General features: G+C 37.2%; 1 non-coding gene across 1 annotated transcript; it reads right to left on the reverse strand.

Annotated features, from left to right (window-relative positions):
• Nucleotides 1-1,046: 1,046 nt before the first annotated feature.
• Nucleotides 1,047-1,149, reverse strand: LOC112656173 (U6 spliceosomal RNA). The gene has a single exon (XR_003134166.1). It is a non-coding gene; the product is annotated as a U6 spliceosomal RNA (small nuclear RNA).
• Nucleotides 1,150-22,497: the final 21,348 nt, after the last annotated feature.

The following is a 22,497-nucleotide window of genomic DNA, read 5'->3' on the forward strand; positions in this document are numbered from 1 at the left end:
ACCTAATAAATTGGTATACACAGACCTGTATAAATAAATAACAGTTAATAGTAACTATTATTGAGTTTCAGATAAATGCCAAGCTTTGGGTTAAGCACTGTGTATATATGTCTTTAAAAATGTCTGTTATGAAATAAATACTTTTTTATTATCCTCACTTGCCCTATGGACACAGGGAGAATAAGCATTATATCCAAAGTCACTTATATATAAAGTGGTTGAGTCAGGGTTCTAACTTAGCTCTCTCTGACTGAAAGAAGTCCAAGATTTTTACCTATTCTTTTGTCAAAAAAAAGATAGAATTTATTTTTTCTTTTTTGGGGAGGACAAAGGGAAAGGGAGAGAAGAAATCTTAAGTAGGCTCCATGCTCAGCATGGAGCCTGACAAGGGGCTTGATCTCACAACCCTGAAATCATGACCTGAACTGAAATAGAGTCAGACATTTACCCAACTGAGTCACCTACACACCCCGGATTGATTTTTTTTAATTGAAGTACAGTTGACATACAATATTATATTAGTTCCAGGTGTAACATTTGTATACATTACAAAATTCTCACCACAAAAAATATAGTTACTGTCACCTTACAAATTTATACTATTATTGACTATATTTCCTATGGATTGACTTTTTTCAATAGGTATTTACTTGCCTGGATTAGAGCAAATGATCATCTTGTCTAGGCAAACTGCCTTTTATAAATTAACTGAGTGGAATTATAGAAGTGAATTATACATATATGTATATAAACATACAGATGTATACACATATAAATAGACATATGTGTATATAAACATATGCATACATATGTAAATATATACATATGTATATTTAAATCATACATACTATGTGCATGTTATGCACATTATCTATCATGTGCCCAATGATATACATTATATGTATTTGCTAGTGTTTTGCTAATACGTAAAAGCTAACATTTATCTAAGGCTTACTATGAGCCAAATTCTAAATTAGTATTGTTAAAAGAGATGTTATCTCATTTAAACATCATACTTTATGATGTAGTGAGATTTTCCACTTTCTAAAAAAATGGAATTCTTCATGAATTATGTGTCATCTTTGTACAGGGACCTTGCTAACCTTCTTTGGATTGTTCCAATTTTAGTACATCTTTTGCTGAAGTGAGCACAATATTTTCCACTTATTATAGGTGACAGAACTGAGGTGCAAATAGATGATAGGGAGACTTTTCCTGGGGTCATGTAGTTTATAAATAATTGAGCCAGAACTGGAATACAAGACCATTTGATTCTTTTTTTTAAAAGATTATATTTATTTATTCATGAGAGATGCAGAGAGACAGGCAGAGACATAGGCAGAGGGAGAAGCAGGCTCCATGCAGGGAGCCCGATGTGGGACTTGATCCTGGAACTCCAGGATCACGCTCTGAGCAGAATGCAGATGCTCAACCGCTGAGCCACTCAGGGGTCCCAAGACCATTTGATTCTTAAGATTCATTTGTCATCTATGTCTTTCTTTTCAAATCTCCAAAGTAACCAGGGATCAAAAACTTTTAGCAATATTTTTCAGGTTTCTTTAGCTTATTTCTCTATTATTCAGCACAGTTGCTTATTGGCATTTATAGAATGTTCTTTCTCTTGGGCTGTCCAGGTGGCTCAGCGGTTTAGTGCTGCCTTCAGTCTGGGGCGTGATCCAGGGGACCTAGGATCGAGTCCCATGTTGGGCTCAAAAAGAAAACCAAAATGTTCTTTCTCATGTGAATTTAGGCACTTGGAAATGTATTTAGTCACTATAGGCCATGTCAGTGTATTAAGTTTTATACTACTACTCTTGTTGGTAAAATCTTGGTGAATGTCTTTGAAAGTGAATTTTCCTTTGAGGAAAAACAATAGAACCTTTCCTCTCCTGGATGTCTGATAGTCATAAAAACTTGACCAATGTAGGAGAAAGCGGTCAGCACTTCAATAAAAGTGATATTGAGATGATTGATTGAGAGCCTTCAGGATAATGACCTTATCTTTTGTGTGTCTTATGCTGCAAATGTGTATAGCATTGCCAAATTAATTTTAGTGGATTGATTGAAATGTGCAGTCACCTTATCACTATGTTGTTACCTGAGGCCATACTTTGGCTATGGCCTCTTCTTACCACTTGGTAATTTGTGTAAATTCCTCTAGCTCTCAGATACATTGATTTGCATTTGTTTACGGTTGTGCCTTGTGGATTAGGAATCTTTAGAAATGTTGGAGAAACAATTTTTTTTTTCTGAAAAAGAATAGAAATTTGTGTATTATGTTTTCATTTATTTTGCATATTTTTGTCAGATCAAGAACAACTCTGGGGAACAAACAAGGGGTGTTGAAAAGGGAAGTGGGTGGGGGGTTAGGGTGACTGGGTGACCGGCACTGAGGGGGCACTTGACGGGATGAGCACTGGGTGTTATGCTATATGTTGGCAAATGAAAAATACACACACAAAAAAAGACAACTCTGGGATGTAAAAAATTATGTGAATGCATTAAGTCAACTTGCAAATGAACTATTATTCATTTTTCTTAGCCTATAGATTTGATCTAATAACATGTTTAAACGTAGACTACCGCCTTTTCATTATTTGATTACTTATGTTCTTCTTTCTGGAAAACTTTACTTATGCAAGACTTGAGTTAGCATGTCTAAAAAATGATGTGAAATAAAGAATTTTGATTATATGCCAACAAACTGCACAACCTAGAAGTGGGTTAAATGTGAGAAATATACAATTTTCCAAAATTGAAGCAGGGAGAAATAGAAAATCTGAACAGAGCAATTACAAGTAAAAAAACTGATTCAAAAATTAAAAAAAAAAAACTGCCAAAAAACAAAAGCTCAGGATCAGATGGATTTGTAAATGAATTCTACCAGACATTTAAAGAAGAATTAATACTTACTCTCCACAAAGTATTCCAAAAGACAGAAGATGAAGTAAAGCTTCCAAATACATTCTACCATGCCAGCATTATCAAAAGCAGAAAAAGACACCACAATAAAGAAAACTACAAGCCAATATTCCTAAGGAACATAAATGCAAAAGTCCTCAAAAATATATTAGCAAACCACATATAACAATACTTTAAAAATATCATTCACCACAATCAGGTGGAATTTAGTCTAAGGATGCAGGGATGGTTCAATCATCAGACACCACATCAACAAAACCCAGGATGAAAATCATATAATCTCCTCAGTAGATGCAGAAAAACAATTTAAAAACACTCAATATTGGGGCACCTGTGTAGCTCAGTGGTTGAGCATCTGCCTTTTGGCTCAGGTCATGATCCTGGGGTCCTGGGATCAAGTCCCACATTGGACTCCCCACAGGAGCCTGCTTCTCCCTCTGCCTATGTCTCTGCCTCTCTCTCTGTGACTCTTGTGAATAAATAAAATCTTAAAAATAAGTAAAAATAAGAGACTCAATATCCATTCACAATAAAAACTCTTAACAAAATACAGTTAGAGGGAACATATCTCAACATCACAAAGGCCATACATGAGAAACCCACAGTTGACATCATCCTTAATTGTGAAAACCGGGGAGTTTCCCCTCTAAGATCAGGAATAAGACAAGGATGTCTAATTTTGCCACTATTATTCAACATAGTACTACAAGACCTAGCCATAGTAATCAGACAAGAGAAAGAGAAAAGAGCCATGGACATTGGTAAAGAAGAATCCAAACTCTCACTATTTGCAAATGACACAATACTATACATAAAAAATCCTAAAGATGCCACCAAAAAACTATTAGAAGAAATAAATGAATTCAGTAAAGTGGCAGGATACAAAACTAATTCCCAGAAGTTGATAGTGTTTGTATATACTAACAACAAAGTCACAGAAAGAGAAACTAAAAAAATTATAGTACTATTTATAATTGCACCAAAATTAATAAAATGCCTAGGAATAAACTTAACTAAGGAGGTGAAACCCTTGTTCTCTGAAAAGTATAAAATACCGATGAAAGAAATTAAACATGACACAAACAAATGTAAAGATATTCTATGCTCATGGATTGGAAAAACAAATATTGTCAAAATGTCCATGTTACCCAAAACAATCTACAGATTTAATCCAGTACATCATAGATTAGCAGAAGAACAGATCAGTGACCTGGAGGACAACAATAAAGTTAAAAAGGAGAGACAAAAAATTATAAAATATTAAAATGGACTTGGGGTACTCAGCAACACCATCCAGCATAATAACATTTGCGTTATAGGGATTCCAGAAAAGAAGAGAGAGAAAAGGGGGCAGAAAATGTATTTGAAGAAATAATAGCTGAAAACTTCCCAACTCTGGGGAAGGAGACAGACATCCAAATCTAGGAGGCACAGAAAGTCCCCAACAAAATCCACCCAAGGAGGTTCATACCAAGACACATAGTAATTAAGATGGCAAAAAATAATGATAAAGAGAGAACTTTAAAAGCAGCAAGAAAAAAGAAAACAGTCATGTATAAGAGAAACCCTATCAGGTTGTCAGCCAGCCGAGTTTTCAGCAGAAACTTTGTAGTCCAGAATGGAGGGTCATGATAGATTTGAAGTGCTGAAAGGAAAAAATCTGCAGGCAAGATTACTCAATCCAGCAAGACTATCATTCAGGATAGAAAGAGAGAGTTTCCTAGACAAAGTTAAAGGATTTCTTCACTACTAAACCAGTCCTACAAGAAATGTTAAAGAGGGCTCTTCACATAGAAAAGACCATAATCAGGAGTAATAAAAGTATGAAGCACAAAAACAGTAAAGTATATCTGTAAAAATAAGTCAAGGGATTCACAAAATAAAAGGATATAAAGTATGACACCATAGAAGAAAACTGTGGGGTGGGGGAAAGGAGTAAAGAATGGATTTAAACTTAACCATCAACTTAATATAGACTGCTGTATGCATAAGATGTTAGATACAGACCTGATGGTAACCACGAATCGAAAACCAGTGATATATATGCAAAATATAAAGAGAAAGAAATCAAAATATATCACTAAAGAAAGCCAGCAAACTATGAGAGAAGAGAGCAAGAGAAGAAAGGAAGAGAGAACAACAGAATAATCATAAAACATGTAACAAAATGGCAAGACATACATACTTATCATTAATTACTTTGAATGTAAGTGGATTAAACTCTCCAATCAAAAGACACAGGGATGGGCAGCCTGGGTGGCTCAGCGGTTTAGCACCACCTTCAGCCCAGGGTGTGATCCTGGAGACCTGGGATTGAGTCCCATGTCAGGCTCCCTGCATGGAGCCTGCCTCTCCCTCTGCCTGTGTCTCTGCCTCTCTCTCTGTGTGTCTCTCATGAATAAATAAAATATTAAAAAAAAAAAGACACAGGGATACTGAATGGATAAAAAAGCAAGACCCATCTATATGTGGCCTACAAGAGACTCATTTCAGACCCAAAGACATATGCAGATTGAAAGTAAAGGGGTGGAAATTTTTCATTTCCAATGAAAATGTAAGCAAAGAGAAAGCTAAGGTAACAATACTTATATTGGATAAAATAGACTTTAAAACAGAGACAAGGAAGGACACTGTATAATCATAAAGGAAAGATCCCAGCAAGAAGATAAAGAAATAAAATATGTAAAAACTGAAAAAAACGAATAGATTAATTGAGTGAAACCAGGAGCTGGTTCTTTGAAGATCAAAAATATTGATAAAACTTTAGCCAGACTCATCAAAAGAGATAGAATAAAGAGAAATAGGACTCAAATAAACAAAATCAATTCACACCACAGAAATACAAATTATTATAAGAAAATATTATGAAAAATTATATGCCAACAAATTAGACAATCTAGAAGAAATACTTACATTCCTAGAAACACATAACCTCACAAAACTGAGTAAGGAAGAAATAGAAAAATTTGATAGAGGATTGCTGACAATTAAGTTGAATCACTAATTTTAAAACTCAACAAACAAAAGTCCAAGACAACATGGCTTCACAAGTTAATTCTATCAAACATTTATTTTTTTATTATTTTTTTATTGGAGTTAAATTTGCCAACATATAGTATAACACCCAGTGCTCATTCTGTCAAGGGCCCTCCTCAGTGCATATCACCCAGTCACCCCCCACCCCCGCCCACCTCCCTTTCTACCACCCCTTGTTTGTTTCCCAGAGTTAGGAGTCTTCCATGTTCTGTCTCCCTTTCTGATATTTCTCACTTATTTTTTCTCCTTTCCCCTTTATTCCCTTTCACTATTATTTATATTCCCCAAATGAATGAGACCATATAATGTTTGTCCTTCTCCAATTGACTTATTTCACTTAGCATAATACACTCCAGTTCCATCCACGTCGAAGCAAATGGTGGGTATTTGTCGTTTCTAATGGCTGAGGAATATTCCATTGTATACATAGACCACAGCTTCTTTATCCACTCATCTTTCGATGGACACCGAGGCTCCTTCCACAGTTTGGCTATCGTGGCCATTGCTGCTAGAAACATCAGGGTGCAGGTGTCCCGGCGTTTCATTGCATCTGTATCTTTGGGGGAAATCCCCAGCAGTGCAATTGCTGGGTCGTAGGGCAGGTCTATTCTTAACTCTTTGAGGAACCTCCACACAGTTTTCCAGAGTGGCTGCACCAGTTCACATTCCCACCAACAGTGCAGGAGGGTTCCCCTTTCTCCACATCCTCTCCAACATTTGTTATTTCCTGCCTTGTTAATTTGCCCCATTCTCACTGGTGTGAGGTGGTATCTCATTGTGGTTTTAATTTGTATTTCCCTGATGGCAAGTGATGCAGAGCATTTTCTCATGTGCGTGTTGGCCATGTCTATGTCTTCCTCTGAGATTTCTGTTCATGTCTTTTGCCCATTTCATGATTGGATTGTTTGTTTCTTTGCTCTTGAGTTTAATAAGTAATTTATAGATCTTGGAAACTAGCCCTTTACCTGATACATCATTTGCAAATATCTTCTCCCATTCTGTAGGTTGTCTTTTAGTTTCGTTGACTGTATCCTTTGCTGTGCACAAGCTTCTTATCTTGATGAAGTCCCAATAGTTCATTTTTGCTTTTCTTTCTCTTGCCTTCATGGATGTATCTTGCAAGAAGTTACTGTGGCCAAGTTCAAAAAGGGTGTTGCCTGTGTTCTCCTCTAGGATTTTGATGGAATCTTGTCTCACATTTAGATCTTTCATCCATTTTGAGTTTATCTTTGTGTCTGGTGTAAGAGAATGGTCCAGTTTCATTCTTGTGCATGTGGATGTCCAATTTTCCCAGCACCATTTATTGAAGAGACTGTCTTTCTTCCAATGGATAGTCTTTCCTCCTTTATCGAATATTAGTTGACCATAAAGTTCAGGGTCCACTTCTGGGTTCTCTATTCTGTTCCATTGATCTATGTGTCTGTTTTTGTGCCAGTACCACACTGTCTTGATGACCATAGCTTTGTAGTACAACCTGAAATCTGGCATTGTGATGCCCCCAGCTATGTTTTTCTTTTTTAAAATTTCCCTGGCTATTCGGGGTCTTTTCTGATTCCACACAAATCTTAAGATGATTTGTTCCAACTCTCTGAAGAAAGTCCATGGTATTTTGGTAGGGATTGCATTAAATGTGTAAATTGCCCTGGGTAGCATTGACATTTTCACAATATTAATTCTTCCAATCCATGAGCATGGAATATTTTTCCATCTCTTTGTGTCTTCCTCAATTTCTTTCAGAAGTGTTCTGGAGTTTTTAGGGTACCTTTACCTCTTCGGTTAGGTGTATTCCTAGGTATCTTATTCTTTCGGGTACAATTGTAAATGGGATTGACTCCTTAATTTCTCTTTCTTCAGTCTCATTGTTAGTGTATAGAAATGCCATTGATTTCTGGGCATTGATTTTGTATCCTGCCCCACTGCCAAATTGCTGTATGAGTTCTAGCAATCTTGGGTGGAGTCTTTTGGGTTTTCTATGTGCAGTATCATGTCATCTGCAAAGAGGGAGAGTTTGACTTCTTCTTTGCCAATTTGAATGCCTTTTATTTCTTTTTGTTATCTGATTGCTGAGGCTAGAACTTCTAGTACTATTTTGAATAATAGTGGTGAGAGTGGACATCCTGTCGTGTTCCTGATCTTAGAGGAAGGGCTCCCAGTGTTTCCCATTGAGAATGATATTTGCTATGGGCTTTTCCTAGATGGCTTTTAAGATGCTGAGGAATGTTCCCTCTATCCCTACACTCTGAAGAGTTTGGATCAGGAATGGATACTGTATTTTGTAAAATGCTTTCTCTGCATCTATTGAGGATCATATGGTTCTTGTTTTTTTTGCTGATATGATCAATCACATTGATTGCTTTACGAGTGTTGAACCAGCCTTGCATCCCAGGGATAAATCCCACTTGGTCATGATAAATAATTTTCTTAATGTATTGTTGGATCCTATTGGCTAGTATCTTGTTGAGAATTTTTGCATCCATGTTCATCAGGGATATTGCTCTATAATTCTCCTTTTTGGTGGGGTCTTTGGTTTTGGAATTAAGGTGATGCTGGCCTCATGGAATGAATTTGGAAGTACTCCATCTCTTTTTATCTTTCCAAACAGCTTTAGTAGAATAGGTATGGTTTCTTCTTTAAACATTTGATAGAATTCTCCTGGGAAGCCATCTGGCCCTGGACTCTTGTGTCTTGGGAGGTTTTTGATGACTGCTTCAATTTCCTCCCTGGTTATTGGCCTGTTCAGGTTTTCTATTTCTTCCTGTTCCAGTTTTGGTAGTTTGTGGTTTTCCAGAAATGTGTCCATTTCTTCTAGATTGCCTAATTTATTTGTGTATAGCTGATCATAATATGTTTTTAAAATCGTTTGCATTTCCTTGGTGTTGGTGGTGATCTCTACTTTCTCATTCATGATTTTATTAATTTGAGTCTTTTCTCTCTTCTTTTAAATAAGGCTGGCTAATGGTTTATCTATCATTAATTCTTTCAAAGAACCAACTCCTGGTTTTGTTTATCTGTTCCACAGTTCTTCTGGTCTCTATTTCATTGAGTTCTGCTCGAATCTTTATTAACTCCCTTCTTCTCTTGGGTGTAGGATCTATTTGCTGTTTTTTCTCCAGCTCCTTTAGGTGCAAAGTTAGCTTTTGTATTTGAGTTCTTTCCAGTTTTTGGATGGATGCTTGTAATGTGATGTATTCCCCCTCAGGACTGCTTTTGCTGTATACCAAAGATTTTGAACGGTTGTATCTTCATTCTCATTAGTTTCCATGAATCTTTTTAATTCTTCTCTAATTTCCTTCTTTAAAATCCTTCTCTAATTTAATTCTTCTCCTAATTTCTCTTCTAATTTCTAATTACCCTTTTGTGTTTTAGCAGGATGGTCCTTAACTTCCACGTGTTTGAAATCCTTCCAAATTTCTTCTTGTGATTTAGTTCTAATTTCAAAGCATTATGGTCTGAAAATATGCAGGGGACGATCCCAATCTTTTGGTATCAGTTAAGACCTGTTTTGTGACCCAGTATGTGGTCTATTCTGGAGAAAGTTCCATGGAACTTGAGAAGAATGTGTATTCAGTTACGTTTGGATGTAAAATTCTGTAAATATCTGTGAAATCCACCTGGTCCAGTGTATCATTTAAAGCTCTTGTTTCTTTGGAGATGCTGTGCTTAGAAGATCTGTCGATTGTAGAAAGTGCTACATTCAAGTCACCAAGTATAAATGTATTATTATCTAAGTATGTCTTAACTTTGGTTATTAATTGATTGATATACTTGGCAGCTCCCACATTCGGGGCATAAATATTCATGATTGTTAGGTCCTCTGTTGGATAAATCCTTTAAGTATGATATAGTGTTCCTCTTCATCTCTTACTACAGTCTTTGGGATAAACTTTAGTTTATCTGATATAAGGATGGCTACCCCTGCTTTCTTTTGAGGGCCATTTGAATGGTAAACGGTTCACCAACCTTTTATTTTCAGGCTGTAGGTGTCCTTAGGTCTAAAATGAGTCTCTTGTAGACAGCAAATAGATGGGTCTTGCTTTTCTTTCCAGTCTGAAACCCTGTGCCTTTTGATGCGGTCATTAAGCCCATTCATGTTCAGAGTTACTATTGAAAGATGTGAATTTATTGTCATCATGATACCTATTCAGTTCCTGTTTTTGTGGATTGTTCCCTTGGACTTCCTCTTTCTTTTACAGAATCCCCTTAGTATTTCTTGCAGAGCTGTCTTGGTGGTCACATATTCTTTCAGTTTCTACCTATCTTGGAAGCTCTTTATCTCCCCTTCTATTCTGAACGAGAGCCTTGCTGGATAAAGTATTTTTGGCTGCATGTTCTTCTCATTTAGGACCCTGAACATATCCTGCCAGCCCTTTCTGGCCTGCCAGGTCTCTGTGGAGAGGTCCGCTGTTAATCTAATATTTCTCCCCATAAAAGTTAGATATTTCTTGTCTCTTGCTGCTTTAAGGATCTTCTCTTTATCTTTGGAATTTGAAAGTTTCACTATTAAATGTGGAGGTGTTGAGTGGTTTTTATTGATTTTAGGGGGGGATTTCTCTATCTCCTGAATCTGAATGCCTGTTTCTCTTTTCAAGTTAGGAAAGTTCTCAGCTATGATTTGTTCAAATACATACTCTGGACCTCTCTCCCTTTTGGCGCCCTCAGGAACCCCAATTAAACGTAGATTTTTTTCTTCTGAGGCTGTCATTTATTTCCCTTAACCTATCCTTGTGATCTTTTAATTGTTTTTCTTTTTTCCTCAGTTTCTCTCCTTGCCATCAACTTGTCTTCTATGTCCCTTACTTGTTCTTCTACCTCATTAACCTTTGTTGTTAGGACCTCTAGTTCAGATTGCATCTCATTTAATTGATTTTTACTTTCTGCCTGATCATATCTAATTTCTGCCTGATTAGATCTAAATTCTGCAGTCATGAAGTCTCTTGATTCCTTTATGCTTTTTTTCTAGAGTCACCAGTAGCATTATAATTGTGCTTCTGAATTAGCTTTCTGACATTGAATTGTAATCCAAATTTTGTAACTCTGTGGGAGAGAGGACTGTTTCTGATTGTTTTCTTTTGAGGTGAGTTTTTCCTTCTAGAGCAGTGCAGAGTGGCCAAAAACAAGTTGTACTGGGAAAAGGAGAAAAAGAAGAGAAAAAAGAAGAAGAAAAAAAAGAAGAAGAAAAAAAAAAAAAGAGAACAAAAAGGGGGGGGAAGCAAACAGAAAACAAAAAAAACAAGGGGACTATCCTCTGATTCTATAGACTGTAAATCCCTCGACTTCCCCTGGAACTTTCCAGTGCTGCTTGGTCAATAACTTGTTTTTCCCCTGTCCATCTAGCTGGTCTTCTGGGGGAGGGGCCTGCTGTGTTGATTTTCAGGTGTGAGCACCTGGGGGAGCTGCCCAGCCCCCTGCCTGGTGCATGGATTAGTGGTAGCTGTTTAACCTGTTTATCCGGTGAGGCCACTGTTAGGCTCAGTGGGGATTGTTTATTCTGTGAGGGCCCAGGAGGAACAACCCCATTGGCGGTGGCCAGCTCTCCAGCCCGGGAGTCAGCTCCCGCAGTAACTACAGCAGCTCTCAGTCCGCAGGGGCCTGGATGCTCCGGGGGCGGGGCCGCTGACCTGCACAGCTCAGGGCCGCCCAGCGGCAGGATCGTCCTTGCTGCCCTGTGTCCTCCTGGCTTCTGCCTGTCCCGGGGGAGGCCGGATCCTGGGCTGTGTCCCCGGCGCCCTGTGCTCCCGGGCCTGCGCTGTTGGATTTGCGCTCCCAGCTGCGCAGCCCCCTCCGCGGAGCTGCCGCCCGAGCCCCTCCAAGCTGCTCCCGGGGCTCCACCTGGCGCGTGCTGCAGCCCTTTAGGGAGCTCGGCCGTGGGTGTGGTGCTCTCTCCCCGGGTGCACAGGTGTCTGTTAGTGTCCCAGGGAGCCCGAGGGCATCCCCGCCCTCCTGGGGTCCTGCTCCAACTCCCTGCGGGCCCCTTTCCGCCCGGGAAGATTGGTGAAGCTCCTGCTTCTCCAGGACTGGGCTCTCCTGTCCTGGGGGTACACGTCCAGGCCTTAGCCCAGCTCCTTGCAGGGCCCCTCCCCCTTGGATGCCTTTTGTTTCTTTATTTCTTTTTCCCCGTCTTCCTACCTTGATAGACTTGATAGAAGCACGAACTCTTCTCACTGTAGCATTCAAGCTGTTCTCTCTTTAAATCTCAGGCCGAATTCGTAGATTTTCAGTATGATTTGAAGGTTATCTAGGTAATTTGGTGGGGACGGGTGACTTGGGGACCCTACTCTTCCGCCGTCTTGCCCCCTCCCCCCTCTATCAGACATTTAAAGAAGAGTTAATAGTGAGTCGTCTCAAACTGTTACAAAAAAATAGAAGAGGGAAAGCTTTCAAATTCATTCTATGAGGCCAACATTACATTGATGCTAAAACCAAATAAAGGCACTACAAAAAAAAAAAAAAAAAGAGAACTCAGGCCAATATCTCTGATGAACATAGGTGCAAAAATCCTCAACGATATATTAGCAAAGCAAATCCAGCAATATATTAAAAAATCATTCACCATGATCAAGTGGAATTTAATCCTGGGATGCAGGTGTGGTTCCATATTCACAAATCCATCAAGGTAAATACGTGACATCAACAAGAGAAGGAATGAAAACCATATGATCATTTCAATAGATGCAGAAAAACTATTTGACAATGTACTACATCCTTTCATGATAAAACCCCTTAGCAAAATAAGATTAGAGAGAACATACTTCAGCATAATAAAGACCATATATGAAAACACCCACATTATACTGAATTGTGAAAAACTGAGAGCTTTTCTTCTAACGTCAAGAACAAGACAAGGATGTCTACTCTTACCATTTTTATTCATCATAGTACTGGAATATTTAGCCACTGCATCAAGAAAAGAAATAGGAATAAATGGCATTTGAATTGGTAAGGAAGTACTAAAACTTGCACTATTCACAGATAACATGATAGTATAAGCAGGAAACCCTAAAGACTCTACAGAAACTAGGAAAATGGATCAATGAATTCAGTAAGATTTCAGGATACAAAATCAATACGCAGGAATCCATTGCATTTCTATACACTAATACTGAAGTAGCAGAAAGATAAATTAAAAAAAATCTCATTACAATAGCACCAAAAATGATAAAATACATAAGAATAAGCATAACCAAGGAGGTGAAAGACCTATACTCTGAAACCATAAAACATTGATGAAAGAAATTGAAGATGAAACAGATGGATATTCTATTCTCAAGGATTGGGGGAAAATATTGTTAAAATTTTAAAGAAATTTAAAAATTTAATGCAATCTCCATAAAATTCCCAACAGCATTTTTCATTGAACTAGAACAAATAATCCTAAAATTTGTATAGAACCACAAAGACCCAAGGAACAAAACTAGAATTACAATCCCAGATTTCAAGATATGCTTAAAAGCTGTAGTAATCAAAACTATAGTACTACCACAAAAATAGACACATAGATTAATGGAAAAGAATAGAGAATCCAAAAGTTAACCTATGATTATATGGTCAATTAATCTTTGACATAGGTGGCAAGAATATGCAATGGGGAAAAAGGCAGTCTCTTCAACAAATTGTGTTGGGAGAACTGGACAGCTACATGCAAAAGAAACTAGAACACTTTTACACCATACACAAAAATAAACTCACAATGGATTGAAGTTTATGAGATCTGATGATAAATTTTCCAGAAGAGACCACAGGCAATCATTTTTTGACATCTGCCGTAACAACGTTTTTCTAGGTATATCTCCTAAGGCAAGGGAAATAAAAGCAAAAATTAACTATTGGGACTACATCAAAATAAAAACTAAAAGACAACTTATTGAATGGTAGAAGATATTTGCAAATGACATATCTGATAATGGGTTAGTATACAAAATAAAAGTGAACGCCAAAAAATAAATTAAAAAATGGGCAGAAGACATGAACAGATATTTCTCCAAAGAAGATGGCCAACAGACACATTAAAAGCTACCCAAGATCACTTGTCATCGGGGAAATGCAAATCAAAATCACAATGAGATATCACCTCACACCTGTCAGAAAAGCTAAAAAAAAAAAAAAAAAAGAACAAGTGTTGGTGAGGAAGTGGAGAAAATGGAAATTTTGTGCACTGTTGATGGGAATGCAAACTGGTATAGCCACTGTGGAAGACAGTATGCAGGTTCCTCAATACATTAAAAATAGAATTATCATATGATCTCATAATTCTGCTACTGGATATTTACCCAAAGAATATGAAAACAGTAATTGGAAAGATATATACACCCCTATGTTTATTGCAACATTATTTACAATAACCAAGATATGGAAGCATCCCAAGTGTCCATCAATAGATGAGTAGATAAAGAAGTGATATATATATATATATATATATATATATATATATATATATATATAAAATGGAATATTATTCAGCCATAAAAAGAGTGAAATATTGCCATTTGCAACAATATGGATGGATCTAGAGGGCACAATGCTACGTGAAATAAGAGAAAGACAAATACCATATGACTTCACTCATACATAGAGTTTAAGAAAAAAACCACAAAGGAACAAGGAGAAAAAGATACAAACCAGAAAAAAACAGACTCAGCTCTAGAGAACAAATTGATGGTTACCAGATGGGAGATGGGTAGGGCAGATGGATGAAATAGGTTACGGGGATTAAAGAGTAAACTATTGTGATGAGCGCTGAGTAATGTACAGAATTGTTGAATCACTGTATTTTACATCTGAAACTAATAAAGCACTATATTAACTATACTGGAATTAAAATAAAATAATAGCAGAGCATAAGAAATATAGTCAATGATATTATAATAATAATGTAATGAGTAGCTATACTTGTGGTGAACATGGTGTAGTAATAAACTTATGAAATCACTAAGTTGTACACCTGAAAGTAATGTAACATTGTGTGTCAACAATACTCAAATTAAAAAAAAAAGTTTCGACAACATTTGTCAGAAAGAAATAGAAATTCTATTTCTCAAGAAAAAATAAATTCTTTTTTTTAACAGAAAGAGTGATCAAATATGCATGAAAGGTAGAGACATAGAGACAACATCCATAGAAAATGAAAAGAAAATATGGGCTCAGATGTACTTTCACTGAAGCCAAGACTTCTCGTAAAGAGAAAGCTCTGAAATCTCAAATTTGTGGGAAAAACTCTCCCTGGCAATTAGTTACTTTTAGTGGTTGGCAAGAGATTGAATAAACTTCTCTACAATGTGTCAGATGTCTTCAGTTTCACTCAACTGCCACACACACTACCCACATAACAGTAACTGGCTCTGGTTGGTTCAACAAAGATGCTCTTGTGGTTAAGACTGAAATAAATTTCTTCCTTTTCTAGTCCTAGAGAAGAGAAACAATAGTGAGATTTACAATAAAAATTAAGCCATTCAGAAAGAGGAATTTGCTTTTTCATCTTCTTATCTGAAACATTCAGACAATACTTTTGGTAATATTCTCATTACTCTCAGGGGAAAAAAATTGAGTAAACTCTATAAAAGTGGAACCTGCACATTTTACTCAACATAGACTACATGTTTTAGCAACAAACAAAAAAATTTCTTTCAGTAGCAATTCCATTTGGTTAATGGTTGGCAAAACTAGTTCCAGTTTTGATAGAAGTCATATGAATGATTTTCCACCCAGTCTAACTGAGAATAACTAATGTTGTAAAGGAAGAGCCACAGATTAAAATGAGGCAAGATTTACTTTTCATCTCCACAGAAAATTAAAAAGTAAGAATGATATCAAACTCACTGTAGTCTGAATTAGCTATTGATATGCTTGCTGCACTGGGATCTGTTGCAAGCAGGATTATTCATCCACACAGCCTACCAACCCAATTAAGGAATTAATATATGATGGTATAAGCTAAGGTGGAAGTTGGAGAGAGACTGTGACTTCTAGAAATTTTTGGTGATGAGTCATATTAAGAATATTACCTATAGAAGCATAAAGGTATTTGCTTAAACAAAAAGATATTTTCTCTGAGAGACTAAAAGCAATTGCTTCTGTTTTGGAATAAAAATAGTATTTGGATGTTTTTTTTTTGTTTTGTATTTGGAAAATTTACTCCAAGTCTAGTTCTTTTTTCTTGTAAGTGATAGATTAGGGGCACCTGGCTGGCTCGGTTGTTAGAGCATATGATTCTTGATCTCAGGGTTGTGAGTTTGAGCCCTACATTGCATATAGAGATTACTTAAAAATAAAGTATTAAAAAAATAAAAGGATATATTAATGTGTGCATTTGTTTCCTTTGCCTGCATAATAAAGTAACAAGAACTGGTGGCTTAAAATTAAAGAAACTTATTGTCTCATAGTTCTGGAAGCTAGAGGTTCAAAACTGGTAGGGTTGGTCCTCTGAAAGAGGGAAGAGGAACTGTAAGGGGAAGTTTGTTCTATGCTTCTCTCCCAGTTTGTGAAGGATCACTGGCAATCTTTGGCTTATTCCTATCACCACCTATACTTCACATAGTGTTTTCTCTGTCTCTTCTTCTCTCTCTTCATATCGTCTTTCCTTATGCAGGTTTGTCTGTGTCCAAATTTCCCTTTTTTATAAGGATGCCAGTCAAATCGGATTAGACTCCATTTTAACTTGATGACCTCATTTTAATTTGATTATCTCTGTCTGTAGTGATTCTATTTTTAAATAAGGTTGTATTCTGAGGTACTGTGGGGTTAGAATTTCAATATATCTTTTTCTAGGGGATGCATTTCAGCCCATAATAATGTGTTATCAGTAAAGTTCTTTTTTAAGGAAATGTGATTCCTAATGTTTCATGCAGATGCAGAAGTTGGTTCACAGATCTTATGCACAGAAACAGTGCAAATTCTCTTACTGGTGGAGGCTTTCTGAAACTATAGGCCCATGATAACTGAAACTTGCTGGAGTTACTATAGGTATTAGAGACACTGATCACTTTGTTAGACAGTAAAACAATAGTATTTCATCAAAGGTAGCTTTTCATTAAAAGAGGGTAGCTATAGAAACTCCATTAATAAGGAAGAGAAAGTAGGCTGCTGCTTCTTTTATTTGTCTAAATTCAAATGCAGCGGGAAAGGGACTCTTTGCTCCCCAGTGCTGTTCCCTGGATAGCACTATTTTAGCACCATGAACAAGCAATTATAACTATCTACCACAAGACTTCTCCTTTTAAAGTTCATACTCAAACTATCTTTCCAATAGCTGGCTAGCCTCCATGGTCCCTGCTCATGGACTCTAGTAATAACCACAACTAGCTCATAGTAGGTCTTTCCACTCCTTTCTTATTCCTGCTACTGTAACTAGTTTTACTAGAACTATCTGACATAGGCACAGGTCAGTGATTTCTTCTATTCTCTCTGTCCTATGTGCGTTTGCAATGCATGTGACCCCCCCTCCCCCCACACACACATACACACACCGGTGACCTCTCTATACCTTTAAAGATATAACTGCTTGTTCATATATGGCAACAATCTGTATTCAGTGAGAGTTTACTGCTTCACTCCAGACAATACTGTGATAGCAGACTGCAGATATCCTTGAAAAGTTCTTGTACATTCACCAATGTTCTTCATTTAATTCAGTTAGTGCTATGAAGCCAAAAAAGTTTTTGGACCAAGCCATTAATTGAAATTTATAAATATTAAACTGTAAACAAGACATTGGAAGAATGAGAAGAGGGAAAAATGCTAAGTAAGTAGCTGCCTATTGCATCCACCCTAAGTGACCCCCACTCTTCAATCAGTGACTTGATTTTGATATCAGAGTAACTTGCTCATGGACTCTAACCTTAAAGTGTTGAAGAGATACTTTAACATTCTTATGTGGCTGATGACTTATAAAATTCTAACTCCTCCTTTCCTAACAGCCAAGTTATAACAATATTCTTAGCCATAAATATGACTTCAAGTGGATTTAAAAAAAATCTACCCACATTTGATGAAAAATAGCTGTAGAAGATTTTATACTATATTTAATTTAGTTTTACCAATGCCCATATTATGAAAATATGGTCTTCTAGACCATTTTACTTTTTTTTTAAAAGGAAAATGGCAGGAACTTGATCAGCCACTTATACAGGTAGACTTTAGAAAGAAAATAGGCCAATGATTTGACTTGGAGTGTGAAAGAAGACAAACATGAAAGAAATAAAACCCTAAAGTTAGTGTTGGAATTCTGTAGCCAATTACTAATGTCAGAAAATTTCTCACAGTGGGGGCCAAAGGGAGAAAAAACTCAATAGGGCATCTGTTAGCATCCTCCCAGGCACCTGGAGGTGCATGAGGCCAATTGTGCATCTTTCAGAGCCCACATGTTTCTTACCTTGATTTAAATACACTCAGCAATCAGCAGCTGGGTTTTATCTTATTATTTATAATTTATGAGTATTCTTATGCCCGTGAAATAATCACAATTTCCAATATGCAATTTCTTTTTCCTGGTTTGTCACCAATTTCACTGTGTTCTTGGCCATTCAGCCATTCCTTGGTTTCTTCATTTGCAAGAATGGATATTACACTTGTCACTTCCTTCTCCCAGACCTCTGGGAAGATTAATGACAAAATATACTTAAAACTTGTTGGACATTTTGGAAACAAGGTGCTACATATGCATAGTATTTCATCCTTATTGATTTTCACTTTTGAAGGAAAATTAAGTAAAATGAACACAGCTGGGCCTTAGGTTAGAGCAGGGTGCAGGGGCTAAAACTAACATTTCGGAAAACAATTCCTCTTACTTTGGAAGAGGTTTTCTTTTCAAGGACCTTACAAATGAGATCCTGGATATTTTCTTTTCATAACCGATTCTCTGTGTGATGATTCTCATTGTCCTCTCAGAATTTCCTTATAGCATGTAAAGTGTATGATTTTTCTCGATAATTTATAGAAACTGTTACAAAAAATAGAAGATTCTTAAAAATAAAAAAGTGGCAAGTGAAAGTATGCAAGATGGCATTTCTATGAAAAAAAACAAGGAAAGAAAGTAGCTTTTATCATTATGTTCTTTGAAGAAATAAAGTTCATATAATTTTTTTTAATTTTTATTTTTATTTATTTATGATAGTCACACAGAGAGAGAGAGAGGCAGAGACGTAGGCAGAGGGAGAAGCAGGCTCCATGCACCAGGAGCCCGATGTGGGATTCGATCCCAGGTCTCCAGGATCGCGCCCTGGGCCAAAGGCAGGCGCTAAACCGCTGCGCCACCCAGAGATCCCTGAAGAAATAAAGTTCAGATGTTAGTCTGGACTTTTGAAATTGTAGAAATGTCTAACAATATCAAAATAATTCCATTTCTCAGAGTAGAGACTAGGAAACATTCTCACATGGATCATTGGTGTGAGGAGACACTTAGGATTCATAAGAGGGAAAAAAAAAAGGATTCATAAGAGGTCCCTTCAAACATGTCACCTTTGATTCCATGTGCAGGGGTACCTATAGCCAACTAACATGCTCTAACATTTTATTGAATTCCTACAGTGTTCTTTATATTTACATACATTATCTTGTTTAATCTTCACAAAAATTCCATTATTTTCCTCATTTCCAAAGTTAGGTTAAATAAGTTGCCTTAGTTTGCAAAGCTAGGAAGAAGAGCCTAGATGGAAAGTTATCTGGCACAAGTCTGTGTCTATCATTGTTATATCCTATTGTTTCTGAGAGAAGAAACTCAAAAGCTGATCCTATATTCAATGAGTGTGCTTTTGTTAAAACAAGTGTCTAATTCCTCCACTAGGTTGCAAACTCGTTTGGAGGGCATTAAATGTGTCATTATGCATCTTTGTGAGAAAACCAATCATAAGCCCTGCATCTGTGCATAGGAAAGATGTCCCCAAAGGAGATATTGTTATTTCCTTGATCTAGATAAAGGATGTGAAGCTTCAAGGCATTAAGCAATGTGTCCATAATCCTGTATCTGACAAAGAGCAAAGCCAGGACTGTCGTGCAGGACTTCAGACTCTGGTTCATGACTCTTTCCATGACACTGCAGCCTCCTCCACTTGTTTTTTTCTCTGTATTACTAGGTTTATAATATTATAAAGTTCTTGATCACATATTAAGCTCTGTAGGAAACTTTAAGGAACATGCTATGTAAACTGAAGTAATAGGTACATTTAGCCTTCAAAGGACAGATAGGTAAGTAGGCATTTATATTGCATATTGCAAGGTACTGTGTATATTGCTAAATACATTACTAATCACATTCAATTTAATTTTCTTAACTATTCTATGATGTGGCAGTGAGTATATTCCCACTTTACAGATTAGGAAACTAGTCCAATAGAGGTTAAATTACCTCTTCAAGGTCACATAACCACTTAAACCCAGGTCAGCCTGACTCTAAAAACTGAATTAATGTAACTACACTAAAATGATAACATAGTAGTGTCTCTCAAAGCTTTACTTTAATTGTACAATGAATGACCAAGACTATTTTCTATCTTAGTTAAGAGAGGCAGATTTTATTGAACCTTTTTGTAGTTCATTGTCAAAATAATATTTTTACTGAATGTGAAATTAATTTAATTTGAATTTCACATTAATTTGAATGTGATTACTACTTATTAATGAAGTGAATTGAAAAAAGATGGAAGTTTATTACACAACAGTTCCTTCTGAGAGGGCTAGAACTCTTTGTCTGCATTCTTTTGTCTTCTTCCAGGCTGCTAGGAGTGTTCACCCATGGGAGACCCATCAGCTCTATCAGAAGTTCTGGCCTCTCTTCAGCATCAGATAATCACTGGTTTCCCATTTCCACCCACCTGGCCTTCCTATTGCAAATCGCTGACATCCTTCCTTTCAGTGAGAGCCAGTAACTCCAATCCCTTTCTGTCTTCTGCTTCAGCTCGCTCTTCTTTTTATCATAGAGCTTTCATACCCACACTTAAAGAGAAACATGCTGCCAAGATGCAAGCAGGCGCCACCTCTGCTTTTGCTACTACTGGCTAAAAGCCTAGACCAATGACAGTTAGGCAGGAATAAGATTCCTGGCACACCTGGGAAAGGAGCATGTTGGGGCATAAAGAGTGAACATGATAAAATACTGGCACAGGAAAGTGGAATAGCAACTGGTGTGTGGAAAGTGTCATTAATGTTCTAAGGATGATCTAAAGTCATTCTTGATATGGAATCTGTAGGATGAAACTACCAATCCAAGAATTTATTTTTATGGTTGTCTTGCTTCACAATAAAGAGATGGGATGCCACATATCAGCCAGGTTGTGAAAAATGTCAGACAGAAGTTTGAAACATTTACTTCTTTGATTTTGGATGTGGACAGAGGTATATCACATCCATGCATGTATCTGGGGTATCTTAAAGAATTAGTCTTACCTCCTGAAATGAATGCTCAAAGCTTCATGTCTCAGGCTCCAGGATCCCCACACTTTGACCATTGTTGAGGTGTAGGGTAGAGATGAGGGAATACATCTAGCTCCTGCACATCCCCTCCCTGATATAGCACTTGGAATATGCTTACTGAACCTGGAAAAGGTCATACTATCCCCCAGAGACTGGCCAGGAGTAGTACCAGGTTGCCAGATCTTGGTTGGGGAACTGGATTTGGGACTTTCCACACGAAGTCTGGTGTGACGTTTTTACTTGCTTAAACTGGTGGCCTCTGGGGTAGAGGGACAACAGTAATCTCTATCTTATTCTTCTGCTGCAGCACCATGCTCAAATTGAACTGAGATCTTTTGTGTGGTTAGATTTCTTTCAGATCCTTCTTTCTAGTTAGAATGAAGATGTTTCTACTGAAACCTTTAGAATGAAGATGTTTCTACTGAAATCTGAGCATCATTACCTTGCCAAATCAATATAACTGGGGCTGAATCATCTCTTCTTGTCCCCAACTTGTGTATTAAGGAGATTGTCTTTGTTTTAGCTATTCTTCTGCGATTATAATTCAATTCACAAGTGCTTCTCTCAATCAAAATATTTTATGCTAAACTGGCCAGACTTATGCATATCCAGAGCCATTCTAGCCTCCTAGTACCAGCAGACCTTCTTCAGAGAGCCAGTTTGCTAGAGGAGACTGGCAACAGACAGGGATTGGTGTCTAGTTGCCTCATAAATGCAGAATATTTATATAAAGTTAGAAGGTCAGGCTCTGGAGTCACAGTGATGGTTTCAAACCTTTCCCTGATAGTAGCTGTGTGACTTTGGCCAAGTTACTTAAGCTTTCTGAGCCTTGTTTGAAAATAGACACTAATCTCTATCTGATAGACCATGGTAATAGAGGGTGTTAGGCTGTCAAGGTTACTGTAGATATGTGGTACTTTCAATACAGCCTAGAAGTCTTGGCTCCACCCTGCCAGGAAGGCACTGTCCACATAGCTGTGAATGTTGCTACTAGCAGTGTTACTACCATGAATTGAGCAGAGAAGAGCAAATGGGGTCAGCATACATATTAACCAGAAAGACTTGTAAAACCCTAGCTATCTCTATTTAACCAACCCAACTTCCCATTCATGGAAATATTTGGGAGAAATTTTAGTTACA

The sequence above is a fragment of the Canis lupus genome, chromosome 22 (genome assembly GCF_003254725.2).
Source record: "Canis lupus dingo isolate Sandy chromosome 22, ASM325472v2, whole genome shotgun sequence".
In the NCBI taxonomy this organism is placed as follows: Eukaryota; Metazoa; Chordata; class Mammalia; order Carnivora; family Canidae; genus Canis; species Canis lupus.